General features: G+C 43.9%; 1 protein-coding gene across 1 annotated transcript in view; it reads left to right on the top strand.

Annotated features, from left to right (window-relative positions):
* The first annotated feature begins 2,314 nt into the window (after positions 1-2,314).
* The window catches only part of ZNF592 (zinc finger protein 592), a 40,358-nt gene continuing 37,264 nt past the window's right edge, over positions 2,315-5,408 (top strand). The window contains exon 1 of the mRNA XM_011961061.1: positions 2,315-2,425. The gene's annotated coding sequence lies outside the window, so the exon portion shown is untranslated. The remainder of the gene's footprint in view (positions 2,426-5,408) is intronic.

Raw genomic sequence — 5,408 nt, 5'->3', positions numbered from 1 at the left:
AAGGAAGTGAGAGAGGGAGCCACGCAGATATCTGAGGAAAGAGCAATCAAATTGGAGAAAAGAGCAAGTGCAAAAGCCCCTCAGGCTGGAGAGGGTTTAAGGAATCCATGGGGGAAGGTATGGATTATGGGGATCCTTTGGTGGCTCCACCTCTAGAATTTCTGGTTTAATTGGTCTGAGCTGGAGTTAGGCATTAGGATCACTCCAGGGCTGAGAAGCACTGGTCTGAGGGTTAAATAAGCCTTATCCCCTATATTTGGTGGAGAGATTTGAACGGGTAACTGTGAGTAGGTGACTTCAGCTGTTCTGATGGGAAGGACACGCAAGGGCCCTGTGACCTTGCCAGGAATAACAGGAATCTTCCACAGTAATAAAAACTCTTCAGTTTATGTCCCTTTTCTTATTTGATTACCTCTCCTCTGTGGGCCTCAGTTTCCTTGCTTGTAAAGTAAGTGGTTTAAATTTAATGGTTTCCTAGAGTCTGTTTGGCTCCGATAGTCCTGAATCTTTCTAGTGTTGGGAGAGGCTCTAATCTAGAACAATGCTCTAGAGCAATATTGTCTAATCTTGGTCTTACAACACTCTAAGGTGTGTCATTATGGCAAGGGCTATGGTGAATGTCTCAATACCAAATTGAAGGAAAATTTGTGCCCTATCCCATAGCAGCTTGGGAAGATGAGTGTGTTGGGAAACTTGAAATGTGAAAACTGACCTGCCTGTTCAGAGTTCAAAGTACAAGGGCAGCTTGGTCCTTGGAGGCAGGCAGGAGCCTGACTGCCAGTGTTAGTTCACTCACTGGTGAGTTCCTTGTGCTGTGTGAAGAATGTGTTATAAACTGTAAAATTCCTGTACATCCAAGCATCAGTGTGTGATTAGGGTGACCTGGGAGAAGCAGCCAGCCTGGTAGTGAAGACTGACACTCAGGTTTGTTAGCCATTCTGCAGCCAAACTGCATGATTGCACATATGAGAGAGACTATCTGGATAACCCAACAGAAACTGGTGGCCAGAGGAACCAAGGTTAATCTGGAGTAAATAACCAGGTATACTCATTGGAGCACCTCCCAATTTATTTACTATTGGACAACAGACCTAAGACACCCCTTGGCACCGATCTCTAACTTTTGTCCTCATTTGGACAGCACAGTGTCTGCTTGTTAGTTTATGTTTTGAAATGTGAAAGTCCAAATAAAAAAGGAAAAACTTCCAGGATAGTTTTCTGTAGTTTCTTTCTGTAGAATTGAGATAATTGGTTTCTTTCCCTTTCCTTCTACATTTTTACATTAATATTGTCTGTATTACTATTTAGAATCCAAACTAAATGTTGGTCTGTCAAAATTGGACAAAAATGAAGTCAAGTGAGGGAATGCGGGATTAGAGTGAGAACAGGCAGAATGAGAAATTCAGGGAATGAGTCCTTTTATTACGTAATTTGTGGTATATGTAGTTGATGGGCTATTAACCAGTATTTCTCAACACTAGTCAATTAAATCTGAATCTTAGGGGGTAGTGGCCAAGTATTTGTAGCTTCCAAAGTTCCCAAGGTGATCCTCATGTTCAGCTACAGTTGAGGACCACCTAGTTTTAAAAAAAGGGTTCTGCCGACTTTGCTCATTTTGTCCCTCCTCCTCATCACCTGCTCTGTGCTGACCTTTTCCTACACCGCTGTCTGCCCCCACCATGATTTCTGCAGCTCACCTGCCCCACTGGCCCCTGCTTGGCCCTCTGCTTCTTCAGCTTCAGAGGGCATCCCGAGCACTGGAGGAATAGTTGTGTGGAGGGGTAAACTAAACCCGGCTTTACTTCCCTTGTCTTTCTGTCCTCTCTCCATGCTTCTGGCCAGCAATTTCTGGGGCACTCTGAAAACTTATGAGGGAAAGCTTGCTCGCCACTGAGGTTGGTGGCATAATACTTAACAAACATGTATTTGCTATGTGAAAGGCAGTGTTGTAAGAGCTTTATAACTATTAACTCATTTTATCCCTATAATAGCCCATTTTACATATGGGGAGACAGACAGAGATTAAGAATCTTGCCCCAGGTCTCACGGCTAGTAAGTAGTAGAACTAGGATTTGAACCAAGATGGAGTCTGTGCTCTTAACCACCAGGCTATAATAGAGGGAGGGGAGCAGACGTGGAGCTGGGAAGAGTTTTGTCTTTGATTACATTTGTGGCCTGCTTGAATTTATGTTTGGGGATTTTTCTCTGGGTCTTACACTTGAATTATTATTATTAGTTTTTTAAACTATCTTTCCTTACTCTAACATTTACCTTCAGACCCACTTAAAAAACATTTTGTTTTTCTTCTTTCCTTAGGTGGTGTTTGGACTCTAGACCATGTGCCTAGGTAGAAGTTTTTCCTTTCTCTGCAGCTCTGCTCCCCTAGCAACGCTCGCCACACCCTTGTTTTGAGATCCTCTCTAAGGTATGATGTCTAGGCTGACCTGAGCTGGCCTTAAAAAGCCAAGAGTTTAGACATGAGATTTTCTTGTTCCCTGGATTTTGTTTTTTTGATGATAAAATACATATAACAAAAGTTACCATTTTTAAGTGTGCAGCTCAGTGGCATTAAATACTTTCACGGTTGTGCAAGCATCACCACTGTCCATCTCTAGAACCTGACTAAAACTCTGTACCTATTAAACAATAACTCCCCCTCTCTCTCCCGCTAACCCCTGGCAACCACAATTCTCCTTCTTGTCTCTATGAATGTGCCTACTCTAGGGACCTCATATAAGTGGAATCATTCAATATTTGTCTGTTGTAGCATGTGTCAGAATTTCCTTCCTTTTTAAAGCTGAATGATATTCCATTGTATGTATATACCACATTTTGTTTATCCTTTCATCTGTTGACAGATACTTGGGTTACTTCTACCTTTGAGTGTTACGAATAATGCTGCCATAAACATGGGTGTACAAATATCTTGTGTCCCCCCACTCTTAATTCTTTTGAGTATATACACCCAGAAGTGGAATTGCTGGATCATATGGTAATTCTGTTTAATTTTTTAAGGAACCGCCAACTGCTTTCTATAGCAGCTGTACCATTTTACATTCCCACCAGTGATGCACAAGGAATCTGATTTCTCCACATCCTCACTGGCACTTGTTATTATTGGTTTTGGTTTTGGTTTTTTGTTTTGTTTCTTTTGAGACAGAGTCTAACTCTTTTGCCAGACTGGAGTGCAGTGACGTGATCTTGGCTCACTGCAACCTCCACCTCCTGGGTTCAAGTGATTCTCCTGCCTCAGCCTCCTGAGTAGCTGGGACTACAGGTGCATGCCACCACACCCAGCTAAATTTTATATTTTTAGTGGAGACGGGGTTTCACCATGTTGGCCAGGATGGTCTCCATCTCTTGACATGTGATCCGCCCGCCTCAGCCTCCCAAAGTTTTGGGATTACAGGTGTGAGCCACCGCGCCTGGCCTTGTTTTGTTTTTAAATAATAGCCATCCTGATGGGTGTGTGATCTTGGTGGTTACCTTAGTTGGACCCATAAAGTCTACTAGCCAAGAGGTGGGTCCCTATTGTGCTGAAATGTACAAATATAGAAAAAAAATATGATAAACCTCAGTGTACTCACTCAGATTCAGTAGTTATCAATTGATGATCTTTTTTTTTGTTTTGTTTTTAGTATTTTGTTTTTTTGGGACAAGGTCTCGCTCTATCACCCAAGCTGGAGTGCAGTGGCGCGATCAAGGCTCACTGTAGCCTTTACCTCCTGGGCTCAAGCAGTCCTCCCACCTCAGCCTCCCGAGTAGCTGTGACTACAGGCACACACCACCATGCCTGGCTACATGGTCAATCTTGTTTCATTTATATATCTCCTCCTTGCTCTCTTCCTCTTGCCCTGTGTTATTTTGAGGCCAATTCCAAATGTCACATTATTTTATCTGTAAACGTTTCACTCTGTGAAGGCTCTTAATATTCCATTTGTCTGATCGTAGAAAGGCACATAGGGACATGTTATTCCCTATCATTCCCTTGGATCACCAGGGACATACAGTAGGCACATATAGAACACCTGGATATTGGATCTGCTGCCATGCTGGATTGTTGGTGAAAGGCTGCTTTGGCTGGGGCCCTACTTTTCTGCTGAAGGCTGGCTTCCCTCAGGTCTGAGCAGTTTTGGTGAAAGAGCACACCCAGATATCTGTTGAGAGGGGAAGGAGAGAAGAGGGAGGAAGAGAGGCATGAGGGAGGGAGCAGGATCTGGAGAGTCAGGGGGTGGAGAGAGAGACAGAGACAGAGAGAGAGAGGACAGGGGAAGAGAAGAGAGGGAGAGAAAGTGTACCTTGAAGGAAGAAATAGGGGGAGAGAGGATGAGAAAGAGAAGAGTGTGTGTGTGTATGTGAGAAAAGGGGAATAAGAACAGAACACTTGGAAGAGAAACTTTAGCACCTCTTTGACTCACCAGCTCCTAAACTTCTGTGGTGATCTAAGGCAACCATAGAGATGCCTCTAAGAGTAATAGCATGCTCTTTGTGTCCCTCTAGACTTGTCAGTTTAGGAAGCTTTGGAACTGTAGGTTGTCTATGGTAGATGAGACTGGTGGCACCCTCAAAACCACCAAAGAAAGAGTGAACCTGTGGAATGGCCACTTTCTGTTTTCTTTTTGTTTTTCAAGATGGAGTCTCATTCTGTAGCCCAAGCTGGAGTGCAGTGGCGTGATCTCGGCTAACTGCAACCTTCGCCTCTGGGGCTCAAGTGATTGTCCTGCCTCAGCCTCCCAAGTAGCTGGGACTAGAGGCATGCACCACCATACCCGGTTAATTTTTTTTGTATCTTTCATAGAGATCGTTTGTATTTTTAGTTTCACCATGTTGCCCTGGGTGGTCTCAAACTCCTGAGCTCAGGTGATCCACCCGCCTCGGCCTCCCAAAGTGCTAAGATTACAGGTGCGAGCCACCGTGCCCGGCCAACACTGTTTTCTAGGGTCCTTTGCATCAGGAGTTGAGGCTTGGTTCACAGCAGATCTGAGGCTGCTGGCTTCTTGCTTAAATTTAGGGTCCCCCACTACCAAGAGATGATGCATTTACAAAGTTCACTGGGAGGAACACGCCAGGATGGTGTGTGAACAAGAGGAGTCCTGTCCCCCTTTTTCTCAAATCTCTGGGTCCTGTTTCCTTCTAACAAAGTGTGGTGCCAGGTTATTGCTGAGATCTGTTTGCAAATAAGGAAAGGTAAAGGGGGTACAGGTTAAAAAGTATCAGTTTGTATCTAAATTGTCAGCTCTGTGTAAACTGCAGTTGCTGCCTATGCCTAGTTTCTACTTGTCCCAGTCAGTTTTATTGTCTTCTATAATCCCAGCTCCCTCCAGTTCTGCCTTTTTCTATCTTTTAAAAAAGATAGCACCTTTATCGAGATATAATTCACATGCCATACAATTTACCCATTTAAAGTG

Source organism: Colobus angolensis, unplaced genomic scaffold (assembly GCF_000951035.1).
Source record: "Colobus angolensis palliatus isolate OR3802 unplaced genomic scaffold, Cang.pa_1.0 Scaffold534, whole genome shotgun sequence".
Taxonomy (NCBI): Eukaryota; Metazoa; Chordata; class Mammalia; order Primates; family Cercopithecidae; genus Colobus; species Colobus angolensis.
The sequence above is the reverse complement of the archived record's forward strand: the minus strand, read 5'-3'. Positions and strand labels throughout refer to the sequence as shown.